The sequence below is a fragment of the Dromaius novaehollandiae genome, chromosome 5 (genome assembly GCF_036370855.1).
Source record: "Dromaius novaehollandiae isolate bDroNov1 chromosome 5, bDroNov1.hap1, whole genome shotgun sequence".
Classification (NCBI taxonomy): Eukaryota; Metazoa; Chordata; class Aves; order Casuariiformes; family Dromaiidae; genus Dromaius; species Dromaius novaehollandiae.
Window position 1 is genome coordinate 1378451 of NC_088102.1, and position 15625 is coordinate 1394075.

Sequence of the window (15625 nt, forward strand, 5' to 3'; positions counted from 1 at the left end):
TACTGTTTCTGGGTTCTGCAGAAATATGTGTGTTGTCCAGGCAGTTGCTGTCACTCATTTTCCTCAGTCTGGAATAGGTGAATATGCAGATTCCTTTGCAAAGTTACTTTTGGGGAGTGGAGGCACAGTTTGGGGCAACTTCAAAAATAATGCAAAAGAAGATCACGTTTATTCTTCCATCTGTCAGTCACATTCTTACATATGGCTGAAATTTGCAAACTGAAATTCACTGTTTACTTCATACCTGTGATTCTGGTGGAAGTTAATAACATTTGTTTACATTTGCCTAGCAAAACTTTATTAAATAAGATTTTCAGCCTAATTAAACCATTTCAGGATTTCTGCTTCCTGTCACCCAAAGATAAGTCTAAAGTGTAAAATGAGGTAATAGCCATAGAAATTCAGAATATATTTATAGAGGTTTTTATAGCGTCTGCATTGTTTTAATTTCAATTCTATCTTTTTTATGATATATTTTAAAGGAAAAAAACATACAAGCTCTGAGAACTGTGAACCTAGTACATTTAATAAAATATTAAATTGCAAGGTGTAAATGTATTACATATGGTAGAGAGTACAGTTAGGACACCAACATTCAAACGTCATGAAACCAAAACGCACCCACAGAACACCTCACGTTGAACATTACATGAATTTACTACAGACATACTCTCCAGAAAATAGATCTCAGAGCAAATTTATGCTTTTGTAAATGCTTTGCCTTTAACTGAATGTATGGATGCATTATTTGGAAAGCAAAGAGGAACATATGTGTTAGCAAAGGCAGGAATGAAGTTGCAATGTGGTATTTAATCTCTGTCTTCTCAAAAAAAACGCCTTGAGTTCGAACCTATTCACAAGAGATGGATGCTTCTGTTAATCAATAACGTCTTTAACTTAAAAAAACAATACAGAACTGTGTTTTGTAAGTAGTTACTTCTTTCAGAGCTTGTTTTTATACAAATATTTTCTTCAGGGGCAGAGCTTGTTCACATTCCTCTTCCTTCTCCTTTCTACTCCATCTCTTCGTGCTCAGTCCTCGGTCCATTTTATGTGCCCCTGCCACTGTGCCAATGTAACTGTTTGTGGATTTATAAAAAAAATCTGGTTTAAAAAATAAATAATAGATATTTTTATATTTTTACGTTGGGTCTGTCAGTGGTCCAGTCACAGTGTGACCTCACATCAGTTACATCTGTAAAGGAGCCAGGAACTGTGATATATGGCTGGAGAGGCCGTCCAAGATTGCTTTAGGTGTTTTGTAACCAAATGCAGTATTTGGGTATCTCCTAGTTCAGTTATGTTTCCGTTCTTGTTACTTGTACTAAATCTTGGTTGTTCCCTACAAGCTCAAGACTGACAAGCCTGTTTTGAGATGCATGCTTGTCATTATTTTGTATTTTTATATAAATCTTCATATTATCTTTCCAATAGCGTTGTTACGTGCACCACAGTTTGGTCACAACATGGCTCAGCACTTAAGAAATCTCTCTGGTATAAACTATTGAAAAGAGTTGGAGAAGATGTAATTAGGTAATTGGCAATGTCCAGGAATTTTTCATGTCTAGCTTTGAAACACCAAAGGATCAGGGGAGTACGAGACAATGATGTATTTGAATAATGAAAATTTTGAAAGTTAAAAAGAACATTTTGAGAGCTTGAAATCATCCGAGCATCAGTATGCGTTGGAGAGAGAAGCTCTGAAGTACTTCTGAGGAGTTAGATGTAATTGTTTCTTATAATAATGTTAATTAAATGCCTAAATACTGCTTTGGTCTAGATGCTAATGGAAAGAAAAAAGAAAGACAAGAGAAGAAAGAAAGCAGAGGAGTTTGCAGCCCGGGGAGGTGCCAGAGCTGGTCTCCCTGGCCCAGCAGCCGAAGCCGCTGTGGCGGAAACCTCGGCAAGAGGGAAGCAGCGGAGTTTCGGCCGCGTACAGACTCTCTGGGGCAGGTCGGCAGGAATTTCGGGCAGGAACCTGCATTTTCCCAGTGCTGCGTTTTCCCCAAAGAAAGTGTTTTTGGATGGCAGCCCGACTGATTCCCTCTTCAAACACCAGACAGATCAGATCACAGTCTGTGCAGGAAGGAAACGGGATTATTTCTGGTGATGGCAAAGCAGCGGCGAGATTTAATGCAGACTTGGAACGCTTTGTCTTTGACTCAGATCAATGCTTTGAATAGATTTCCCGACTTTCCAAGTTTAGAGTGTTTCTCCGGTCTGAGGTGTTTACGTGCCTTGCCCACATCTGCTCATTTCTAAACCAATTAGGGTGCCAGGGGAGGGAATAAGGGAAATCGGTGATCCTGGTACCTGAGCAGCGATGCAAAACTGGGGGCTCTGTGGGTGCACTGAGCGCTGGGGACTGGTCACCACTCTGGGGAAAGACCTGGTCCTAGGTGTGCAAGCTCTGCTAAACCTTCCCAAAGCCGGAGTTTTTAGAGGAAACACTTTTCGTAGGGTTTTGTTCTTTTTTTTTTTTAATTTGTATCTTCCTTAAATAACAAGAATAGTTAAAACAGACAATTATAATTTGCATTATTTAGGTGTGTCTCCTACGGCAAATATAACATGAAGCTGTAATATCCTTCTGCAGAGCTGCTAAACATATACTCATTACCTCTAGTTGTTTCTCTTTCAGTTAATCCAGCCTCCCCTTTCCCTTCCCCTACGAATTAGCTCTCTGACTCCCAGCGACGTCTGTGCAAATGATCCTGATCAAAACCACAATCTGTTCGCATCGCCGGGACACGTCCCTTGAGACTGCGAGAGTCATGCGGCACATTTTGCATTTTGGATGCTATTTTTGCCTTTTTTTTTAAAGCAACGTTGTTCATATGTTTCCTTTAGGCAGGGAATGGCATCTTCCCCTGTCCTGCAGTGCCACAGTTAGTCTCCACCACGCCAGTTAACCTACAGCTATTTAAAACGCCGAATGCTCCTGGAGGCCGGTCAGAAAATGATCTCTGATTATCTTCCTTTAATGGATTCACGGTTTTGAATAAGAAGCAGTATCTTTTATTAGCCTAGTTAATAGCGGCAGGAAAAGCAGTCCTGCAAGCCCTCTTCAGGTTAGAGGCACCAACAGCAAACCGCTCTCTTGCTCTCGGCGTCGCTTGCAATGACGGCGACGTCCTGCTTAAACGCTCCCGGCTTCCGCTCGTTTCGGGGCGATCAGCAATCCATATCCATGCACGCAGCATGTACTTCTAGGAGACTCTGTTTTGCAGGGTAAAACTCAGTTCCCTGAGAAATGAAAATGCAGAACACTGTGCAGTGTTACCATAGCAGTAACTATCCTCCCCAAAAAAGGTGATCCCAGTACAAGTCTGATAGAAGGCATTTATGAATGAAAGACATATCATTGGGACTTGCTGGTACCGTGGTTTTGACATATTCATACATCCCATACTCTAGGCTCTGGCAAGTCAGCGTGGGCAGCTCTAGCTGTAGCTGCCGCGACTGTAGTGCACGAGGATCTCCTTTTGCATCTTACAAGCCACGTCAATAAGTGCAGTATCATATTTTGGATATTTTGCCCACATCGAGGTTTGTCCACGTTCTTTCAGCACTTCCACAACAGCATTGCCCACGAAGTATAACAGATTTCAGGGGTGTTACATTAACCCTCAGAGGTTATTGCTAGAGCTCTGACACTGATTGATTCAGGCAAGTCTCAGAAAATCTATCGCTGCTTCAGCTAGACTTCCTTCACGAGTGCTGGTCACTTTGTTTTCCATCAGTAGACATCCTTTTATCTAAAAAACACAATATTCTGCAGTCACTCTTATCTAGGGAACGTTTCGAGCAGCAGCGTATCAGCAGGACAGAAAGGGAGGCATGACAGCGTTATAGTCCAGCCGGCAGCAGCTCAGCAATACAAATGCGCCCGTAACGGGCAGAGCAGAAGTGCCCCACGTCCCCGTCTTCCCCCCAAAAGCTGTAGGTCACGGAAGCATGTTGACCTGAATCTCAGGTGCTACCAGAGTATACGTACATCAGAAGACCTGGAGGATCTTTAAAATCAAATTAAAGTTTTAAGGTCTTTACCGACAGACTGATGGAGATTAATTAAATATATGAATGTTTAATATAGTATTTCATGTCCTGTAATAAAGATGATTATGTCAGTTTCTTTCTGCAAATGCACACCTAAATTGGTGATATTTTTCCCCAGATGTCTTCAGTTTTAGTAACTTCTCAGTAATTTAGTTAAACTATGCACTTAAGTAGTTTTATCAGCTCAGTTAGTTCAGCTATTTGAAATATATTTTGCCCTATGAATACTGCAAGAATGAAAAACCAGTCTAGGTCCTTATTTTCAGTTTGAAACTTAGAAATAGATGAACAATAAATATTTCAGTTCGGTTAATGTACTTAAGTAGTCAGGAAAATTCACAGTCATAAGTAGCTAATCATTAAAAACACAGAACACTTGTCACAGTCACAAAGCCCCTTAAAAAGCCTCCTTGTTACTTCTACCTTACTGCTGTTTTTCATAAGCAGGTGGGAATTACTGAAAATCCATACCGAGAACGGCAAGGTCAGGAAGATCATCTCAAACTTGGGTCTTAATTTCAGGGCCGATTTGCCTCACGTCCCAGTAATCAGTTATTTGAGTTTTAGCAGATCTGACAGCTAATTAATTATAAAGGAAGATTGGAGACTGGACAGCAGCGGTGGCACAGGAGAATTCATCTTTTCTGTCAACTTACTAATGCGTATCCATTCTCTTGCCACGGGAAAGAATACTTCTAGTAAATCTTTGTCCATCTTCCATCTTCGAAAAGGAAATCAAACATGACATAAACTATTTCCTCTATAGTCTCTGGGAAATGCACTCTTAAAACCAAAACATGAAAATAAATTAGCACTTCAAGATCAGATTTTTTTTTTCCAGTCCTGCGGCTTGTATTATATGAAAAATGTATAAACAATTTGGCACCAAAGTGTACAGATGTGGATGTGGAACAAGTTTTCCTCGGGAGAGGCTGGTAGGCAAAGGACAGGGACGCGCGACCGCAAGAGCGGAGAAGGAAGCAGAGGCGCAGCAGCTTCCAGACCTGCTCAGGTCGGTGCGGCACAGAGTCATTAGCCGTATAAATCTGTGCGGTTCACGTAAATTATGGACAGTATGTACTGGGACAGGGCTTTTTGCAGCAGCATGGCAATCAATAGAACTATAAAAGCAGAGTATTAACGTAGTGGCTGATAGCATAATATACTCCAGCTCTCTAGGAAAGCTCTGCAGGTAGTCTCAGGCTCAGGAAGGCTGGATATATGGCAGCTACAATATATTTCACAGGCACTGGCATGTGCACTGCAGGCTGGAGCTCCTCATCTGTTTAGGTCCCCTCTTGACGGTGGCATGACTTACTGCATCTTCCTGAGCAAGAAGCGAGCGCAGTGCTGGAAGATGCAATGCTGAAGCGTGCCACAAGAGCTGGGTTCCGCTGTTCCGTGACCTTGGTGAATTCTGATAAAATTTAGAAAATCTCTCACACTTTTCTTAAACTTTATTACTTTATTTTCTTACTTTATTACAGATAAATGGGAATACTGAGATTTCATCCCTTCAGCTACCAAAGGGATATACAGAATACAGCGCTGCAAAAAGAAGTGCTGCAAAAGCTCCACCAAGTGAGAATTAAAAATAAGAGACCCAGATACTTCAGAAGGTATTTGTCCCTGCTGTTAAATGCTTGGTGGCCATGAGAAAGGGTGTCTGCCTGATCGCTTCGACTCAGGTGGTTCATTTCATTTGTGTACATTCCTGAAAAGGGAGAGGAAGGGAACAGTACACGTTTAGGACAAAAATTGTCTTGCCTATAGCAGTGCATCATCTTCCTAAGGCTTTTATGTGACTTCATGAGCTCCCACAAAACATCTCAGTGTCAATTCACGTTCACTGTATTGGTCTTTTTCCTTTCATCATATCCCATAAAAATTTTCTTTCCAATCTTTTAATATATTAGCTAAATAAAAGCGCCCAGGAAGCATGTAACTATCTTCATTCATAAATCAGATGTTCTAACAGGAAGAACACAGGCTCCACTCATTCATTTCACATGGGCTAACAACTACATATTACCACCCTTATTAAAATCATATGGCAAAGCGAGCGTGCGATTGCATTGTCAATACCCACAACTTCCAGAGGTCAGGACATGCTACCTTGTCAGGTTGCTCATCCCATTAGTACAGACAATAATATTTCCACTTCTTACTGCTGTTTCTGCGTCCTCACTGGCAGACAAAAGGGAAAGATTGCAAAAGAAGGAAATTAGCCACTGAAGCAATGGTGACAGCAAGGAACAACAACATCACTGGAAAATTCTTCTGATAGATGAAGAACCAGTGAATTCCTGACTCTGTAGAAGCCAAACAGGTACTACTGACCATGGGCATCAGCTATTTTAGGCAGAAGGAGCAGCATTACCTATACAAGTTCAAAAATATTGTGTAGGCATAAGGCATTTCTCTTTCCCTCTGTTTTGCATTAGTACGAGCGGTGCTATCGTGCGTTGCCTAGGTCTGATGTGATCTGTTCAAGAAATATGATCAGAGGAGGTTCTGAGAATCATGAGAACATCAACAAAAAAAAGGACACTAGACCTGACATGCAGACAACCTAGGAAGTCATTCTAATACTTACCAAAGAGAAGGTAAAAGAGTATTTTGCTCACAATTTGCAACTTTTCACAACAAATGAAACATGATTTTGATAGGGGAGTCTCCAACCTACTTGAAGAATGGCAAACAACATCCAGATGGGAAATAAACCTGAATAAATTCATGTTAAGAATAGTTTGGGGTTTGCAGGATAAAGGACATTTGTTAATATGCTTGCTTGTTTATTAAAAAACAAAGAATAATGTACTGAGAATTGTGACAGGTTAGCCATAACTGGAAATTTTTAAATCCTAATGGGATTTTATTTTAAGGGAAAGCTAACCTTGAAGCAGAAACGTATTCAGCGAAGTTCTTCTTAACTACATGGGAGGTAGTGCTACAGGATCAAAATGGTCCCAACATGATCAAAATGGCCCCTTTTAGTATATGACTCAGATGGTCTCAGATACGCAGTAGCCATACTGGGATATGCTAAGCTTGCTGAAATCCTTGGGTCCTGCATGTGTCACCACTTTTAGTTTTTTAGAGCCTTATGGATCTACACAAATGATTAGGATTTGAGAAACCCAATCAATATTTTCCGTATCAGCTGACAAAAGACCTAATTTAAGGTCTTACATCACCTTACTAAATCCAGAAGGCCCATAGCTATGGTGTCTGGGTGACGAGTGGTCTCCACAGAACTAGTCATTCCCCTTGTGCTGGGTTCCCTTCTCTTTTTAGTCCACTAAACTGCCTTCAACATCCACAAAAGTGCAGAAAAACCATTTTCTACACCGGTCATTGCTGTGGGTCCCAGAGGAGGATATGTTGTGGCAAACAAGTGGAGATGTGTCCCATGAGACGTACTCTTTTCTGATGGAAATTTGAGAACTCTTGCCTTGCGAGGCTGCAGTAAGATCTCTCCCAGCCACTCTGGATTCTAATAATAGCCTACAAATACCGGATAGGTTTCATTTAAATGTATCAGCAGTGGTTTTTAAGGACTCTGATAGCAACTTGGCAATACAAAATAAACCAGTATTTGATCTGCTTGACAATGTATTGGAAATCTAAAGTTGATCTTAATTCATCACTGCTATAAAGTACAGTATTTGTTACCTCTACAGATTGCTCTGTAGAAATATCAAGTTCAGTTTCTATGACAACAAGAGTCATAAATGCCAAAATTCTTCCTGTTCACTTTCTTTTTTCAGCTTGAGGATGAGTCATTTATTTCAGTCTTTCAAATTAACCATTTCCTCCCCCTTGGAAATTAATAATCCAGACAGTGCACACCTTCCTTTCTGTAGTCACAATGTCCAGCTGTTTCACAGCAGTCAAGCTGTGCCTGGAGAGTTTGAAAAACCATGTATGTGGCTGTAGCGAAGGAGCAAGTGGCCTCTGAGGGCCTCCAACTCTCTTCTCTGTGCACACAACCTTGTTTACGGAGCCATGCACCCATTGAACAAGCGTTGACAGTGCACCAGCTGCAGTGTATCTTTATATTATGGATCCCCCTGAGGATAACAGGATGGAAATAACCCTGATGAGAGACTTTTCCCCCCCAGGAAATAGCTCTGGAGGTCCCTGAAAGGTAATGGAAAGGCAGCAAAAGAAAGCCCAAGGATAATCTTAAAGAAGCAGGGCTCCTCCAACAATCACATCTGGTTTAGGACTGCTCAGAAAGGCTGGAGCATCTGAGAACTAGCAGCCAAATGGATCTCGTTCATGGTCCTGCCAGGAGCAGGCTGGGCTTGTGGTCCCAGCTTGCACAGATGGAGCTCATGCATGTCCCCTGGGAACAAACTTTCCTGCAATATAGCAGAAATTAAATGCATTAGATGATAGTCTCAAAAACCTGCAGTTGCAATCAGCCAGGGCATCCCTTTCTCCCTTCAGAGTCCAGGAGGCCTGGTGTCTCCAGTCTGGGCAACCAGACCGTGCAGAGCCATGCAGTCAAAACTGGTGAACGAAATTCCTGTTCTTTCCACTTTCTTGTCCATTAGTAACATTTTATGAAGTAGAACGCACATGGACAGCTGATCCAGGCTAGCACATGCACAGTCAGGTCCGTGCACCCCCCTTCACTCTCAGCAGAAGTCCTGCGCTGTGGGTTGTTTTGCTGAGTGGGCTCTGCCAGCACATCCCCTCTGTATCCTCCCCTCCAGCTTTCTGCTGCACTGCCTTGGTGTTGGAATAGCAAAAAATCCATTTCCATCTTAATTATACAAGAAACTATGCAAAGTACTGTAGCCACATAGTTTATGGGGATACACAGGACATATATCGCATAAGCCGTGGCAGAACCAGGTCCTTTATTGCTTCTGTAGGCTGTAAATTGTAGAAATCATTTTAGAATTCCTCTCATACACCACTTTTTTTCTGCCTTCTCTACAGTCCTGCCTCATTGCATTCTTCTTTTCTCTGTGCCCTACAAAGACATTCTGAATAAAATTGCAGTATTTTCCTAACTTTGAGCAGAATAAATTGAGGTAGGGTCTCATAAAAATGAGTTCCTTGCAATGGGGGTCTGCAATGCAAATGGACCTTAATGGGGCATAAGCTTCTTTTTTACCTCTTTCTTGCAAGACCAAAAAGGAGCCTTATTTTTTTAACAAGACCTATTAGATGCTACATTAAGTGAGGAGGCTCATGACATTCAGTGCTCATGACTGAAGTAGGGCAATGCTGCGGTGCATAACACAACAGTTCCACGTTATGGGGCTTTTTTTCCTCTTCTGCATCTGTTTCAGACTTAGCAAGCTGACCAATGAGTCATTATTGCTCTAAGCAGGCTTCCATTAGACCAAAGGGAATTTTACAGCTGAATTTCTGCACAAGAGTTAGGCCAGTGCTGGGTACAACTGGAAATCCTCTCCGCTCTGTCATTTCTCCATTATATACTAGGTGCTATATATATATTTTAGGTAATAAAGGTAGTTGGTTATACATCTAGTTATTCAAAGTGTGGCACGATGCGCTATGCACCTATTCTGCTGGTATATTTAAATCTGTTGAGAATTTTTTCAGTGTTTGTGGCAGTTTATAAAGGATGGCATCCTAAGACATATGTGCAAGCAGGCAGAGTTTAAAAGCAGGTGCGACATTAACTTTGGTATTTGGTGACTGCTGAGTCCCCAAATACATAGCACAAATATTCGTTTAGGAACAGCTCTCTGGATGAGACCAATACATTTGCTGTCAAAACGTAACACATATCTAACTTTAATGAGGTTGTATAGGAGTAATATTCAATGGTAGAAGTAAAATGCAGAATATAATTAAATCCCTTGTAGGAACATCTGCAACTTAAACAAGGCTTCCTTCACGGGAAGCTCAAAATACATAAAGCAATGCGAAGAGGTTCATACCATTCTTTGCTATGGAGGTACCAGAAACACCTCCGTGGACCTGTAAAGTCTGCTGCAGCGTAACAGTGCTATCACTAATCCCATCTTCATTGCTCTTAACAGCGCAGGCTCCTCTGAAAAGGCCGACAGAGCAACAAGGCGCTCTGCATTCAAAACCGTGCAAAGACATCATCAACTCAAAATGCTTCTCAGACCATAACAAGCAGTGCACGGAGCACTGAACTGACCCTGGTGCTCACTTGCTTGTCTGAAAACCTTGCCAGAAACTTTTTTTGATTGCATCATTGCACTTTCAGCTTTTAACTGACTATTCCTTCCGTACACTTGACATGGAAGTATTTATGTCCTCCCTCCCTGTTTCTCCTGGACCACAAGATCATGAACAGAATGATGAGGAACGTTTTGACTGTTTAAGTGGAAATATGAGAAGATTGATTTTTTTTCTCAATAGTTCTGTTTTTCAATGTGGAAACTCAGAAAAAGTTTAATGTTGTTTATAATGGAATTTACATCTTTACCCTTTATTTGCACTGTTACAGAGCATTGAAGGCATTTATTTTGAAGCCCAACAAAATCTTTAATTCACATTTCACTACAGTGATGTGCACTGATTATCCAAAGTAGAGGTGTTTGGGAATTATTGCAGGAAGCTAAGTTCAGCCAAAACATGGCAAGCATTTGAACACGAATTATTTTGTTACAAAGCTGGGATTTGTGGTAATTTTGCACTGCAAAACAGTTGCACCAAGGCTTATTTCTGAGGTGGTCCATGTTTCTGTGAACAAATCCGGGCTGGAAGCAGATGGTTTTCAACACAACAGCAGGGAGATGCTAGAAGTTTCTCATGGGAGAAAAATATAAAGTTTTTGAAAGTGAGTTATCAGCTAAAGAAAGCAAGTATGTGATGGGAAGGCCCTCACTACCAGGGTCTGGCTTTAATATCCTGTGTTTGAGGCTCTGAAATAGATTTGTCTGCCTAGAAAAGTCCAGCTCATAGGAATTTCTTTTACATTTTAGAGTCCGCTTGGGCCTGAAACCTGAAATAAAAGATCTGTTTTCCACAATTTTTATTTTTAATCAGCTCCAGTTTTCATTTTTGTTTTCACTAAAACTTCCTTCTTCTTTCAAAGTCTGGTGCACAACATCTTCTCATACAAACCGTTACCTAACATCAGCTAAAACATTTAGCCAGTATCTTCATGCTCATGAAACATTCCTTTTTCTTTTGAATACCTCCAATAAATGATGCTAGACTTCACCAGCTGGTAAGATTTTTATCCCATTGTATTTCTTTTCATCTCTAAATAGCCTATAATTTGTTTATAGTTCTCTGCAGTTCCACTTCTCAGTATTATTAGCAAGGCATTATCATATCTTTGCTTCCTAATTTTACTGGTTTGCCACTAATTTACAATATCAATGTTCTATATAGTCTAAATCCACAATCAGCTTTATTCAGAAAAATATTTCTTCTTTCTCTTTATGCTAACAAATACACATGGTGAGCGAAATGATGCGTTCATCACATTTATTCCACCTCCCCCTCATCCTGATTTCAAACAGCTCAGACTAGTAAGTGGCCTGTTCCTGAAACGCACCGTGGACAGAAAGTATCTCTAAGTCCGGCATGTCAAGAATTGCACAGCCCTCTCATTGCATTCACTCCTTAAAAATGAACATCTGGATCTCAATTTGTATCATTGCAGAATCCAACTTTTTAAAAAACAAAAGGCCTCAGGCTTTGCATTGGCCTGACGGTGCGGGGTGCTAGGATTTGTATGGGCTTGTGTTGGCCCGCGCTGATTTTAGCTGATTTTAGCTGTGACAGTGATTACCTCACGGCCAGCGAGTGCAATCTAATTTGCTTGGGCTCAGCTCTGTGAATATTGCATATGGTAAGGTCTAACAAATGAACGAATCACTAGGAACCGCCATTAACCCTTTACGTTAATTGGGCTGGGAGAAGATGTTGTGGGCTTTAACTAATAGCTAATGGATGAAGACAGTCAATCTTTAGCTGGGCGCTGGTGAGGAAAGAACAGGTTTGCTGTTTCTTCTATCCCATTTAATGGCAAAATTCTCCTGTAGTTCAATGTCACGAGAGTGACCTTTTAAGGCGCTTTCCAGGTCTGCTTAGGCAGGTGGCTGGGACTGATAAAACCTGTCTTCTGCGTCCCACGGCAGGGCAGCCGGTGTCACTCGCGGTGTGACAGCTCCAGCAGCCTGCAGGTGTGGCAGCGGACAACGTCAGACCGCAAAGCGGTCTTCCCAAATGCAGAGAGGGTCCCAAAACCGAGGCCGAGCAGTTCAAGGGGAACATCAAGGCTCCCCGCGGGGCAGGAGAGGTTGGTGGGACACCCGGAGGACACGGAGGGTCAGGGCTGCCAGCCGCACACCCACCAGCAACGAGGGGCTGTCCCAGAAATTCAGCAAGCAACCAGGGTCATTAGTGCTCTAAAGGGTGGGACCTATGAGGAAAGGCTGAAAGAATTAGGATTATTCAGCCTAAAGAAGGGAAGACTTAGGGGAACAGTAGTAACTGTCTGCAAATAAGCAAAAGCCTGATGCAAAGAGGAGAAGAATGTTTTATGCTTTGTGCCCATCATAGAAAAGACAGATGCAGTTAAATTACCACAAGACAGATTCAGATTAGACGGAAAAACATTCTGATGAGGTGGACAGAGGTCCCAACGTTTGCACCGCTGGAAGACTTTGAGGCCAAGTTTCAGCAGGTGTCTCAGGATGACATGGCTGCAGCTGAACGTGTCTTGGGACAGCAGAAAAGACTAGACCACCTCCTGGATTTTCTTACACCCATTATTTTTCTTATTTTCCTTTTCTTTCCTGGGGTTTCAGAGACATGGCAGGAAAGGCCCAAGGTAGCAAAGGTGTTGAATAACTCTTATTTACTAATTTGATTATGGTATCAACTGAATGTATCAGCCAAGGTCTGGGTTATTTATGACCTCATACATAAACTGAAGATATGTCTTTCCTCAAAAGTTTCACCATGTAAGTAAAAACCTGTGATAAGGGAACTTGACCGAGTTTAATGATACAAATATTTGTCAAACTTTATACAAGCTGTATGTCTTTGTCCTTAAAACAAGCTTCTCTTTAAGTCATGGTTCCTGCACATTTAACACGAAGGACAACACATTGATGGCATGTAAATATTTTCAGTCCCAGAGAGGACCCAAGCCACTTCTCTAAATTTTGTGCAAAATCAGAATGTAGCTAAGTGAGAATAAAAAGAAACACCAATGTGTGAAAACAGAAGTGACATGTGATTGAAATGCCATCTAGGTGAAAAATAAGGTGCATATACAAACACAGCCATCAAAACAGAATTAAGTGTAAAGTTTATGGAGTTTCATTATCTCCACATTTACGAATTTCAGTAGAAAGCCTTCCAGGTAGCTGCAATAATGACCTTTAGCCACAGACCTTGCCTTCTGCATTAATGTATGTTGGCATCAGAACTTCAGGCTGTTCACAGGGTGAAACTCCAGAGACAACCTCACCTTGCAGGCTGTGGGCACCCACCGGTGCGGTCTACCACCGATACGCGTTGAGCACGGCACCGTGACTCCTTGGCGAAGGCGAGACGCCAACGAGTGTCTCTGGCCTCGTAGGCAGGTTACACGTCCCCTTCCTGCGGCCATTCCAGAAGCCCTTCTCTCAGCCTGCCTCAAGATACAGAAACCAGGACACATCTAAATACTTTATAATGTACTTTGTGCGAGAAGAACAGGATTCCAGACCTTATGCAATGCCACTCACTAAGGGCTTCAGTAGAAAAAATTTTGACCTACATATTTGCCAAATATAAAACATATGTTCACATCATGCATATATAATGAGTCATAGGGAGTTAAAGAAAGGATTTTGGTTTACTCCTTCTTGATTACATAAGAATGACATTGAGCATATACCTGCTTGAGATATCCAAAATTTTGAATGTCTCCATTTTAAGATAACTTGTATAAAGACGTATTTAAACAGATGTGCCTTTTCAGACACTATGTCCCTTAATGACCTGAAGTGGCTGGCCTTTGCTGCTTGCTGGCATGTCTCTCTGTAAAATGGCTGATGGGAAAGAACAGAGGTGACCTGGGATTAGTCAGAATGTAATTTCTCACACACGCTCACTTCTGAAATACTGCCCCTTTCTATCTTTCCCTTTTTCAGTGTTGGGTGGAGCTGAAAGGTGCATGCATGGGTAGAAACAGCTGACAATAAAGGGATTTTATTTAGATTCTTTTATGTTGCGGGAATATTAATTCCAGAAGAAATCTAAAAAAAAGCTACTACAAAAGGCCTGGGAAAAAAATGAACTAAGTCTGGCTTTTGTGTGGAGCAATGTAGGAAACTTTACCAATGGACTTTGAACACACAAGCGCATTACAGAGAACGAGGATTGGCAGAAAGAAATAGCAGATATTTGCTAGACTGCAGGTGAATGAGTGGTCTTTACTTCAGAGGGCTGCTGACTTCTTTAATGTATATCTGGTCAAAAGGCAGAGACATCTTTAGAGTGTGGGTCTCCAGTGGTACCTTGTTAAATTGAAGTAGACAGGCTTCAAATAGTACAAAAGCCCTGTCTGGGTTTGTCTTATTTTTGCCCTATAGGAAACGCACTTCAGTCCACAGAAATCCCCGTTTCTGGGCTCTCAGGAACTGTTCGCGTGTGGGTGACCTGGACGCAGATCACAGAAGGCTGGATGAGAGCATCAAGCTAAAACACAGACAGACATAGATTTTACCGTTAAAGAGAAATTACTTCCAACGGGCAGGTGAAAGTGCTCTGTAGCACCGGCCGCGGCAGACACGAGCACATGGAAACTTGGGCAGCGTGCGTCCCCAGCTCACGCGGCGTCACGGGGAAACGGCACGTGCAGCGTTTTGGGAGGAAACGGTGGGAAAAGCACTGATGAGGTGGGATTACAACAGATGGATAAATACGAATTATGAATATAAAAAATATATATGAGTGCCTGAGTTGAAGGAAGCTGCACACAAACCTGTTTGCTGAGCGTTCCCTCCGGGAAATCGGACCCGCACAGGGAGAGTGGGCACGCGCCAGGATGGGACCCGAGGAGGAGGAGGAGCAGCAGCTCTTGGAGTTAGGGGGAACCGGTAACAAGGTGAAATTCCAGCAAAACGCTGGAGGAACGGTGGGTTGGCTGGGCAGTCGCGATGGGGAAGGAGACAGCTGGGCAGTCACAGATGCTGAAAGCTGAACGGGGTCATTTCACAGGAACTGGCCTTGCTCTCAGCCTCAACAGCAGGCTCAGGGCACCAAACGCTCTGCCAAACGTGAGACAAAGGGGATTTTTGAGACAACACCATTCGGTGTGCTACGGACGCAGGAGATGCTTCAGGAAATTTGACTCTGTTAAAAGGGTATTTTTAGTGCATGGCTGACCAGAGAAAAGCATGGCAAAACTAATAGCATTACTCACCAGGAGTGGCTGCGTCAGGGTGGAAGGCAGCCTTCGGTCACATCTTAATGCAAGGACAGCAGCAGGGCAACCAACATAAAATACTTCATTAACTCTAGAATAGTAAATGTAAAATGAAAAGTACTTCACTGGAAAGAAGTGAAATCAGATTCTACTATTTTTCAGGGCATAAGG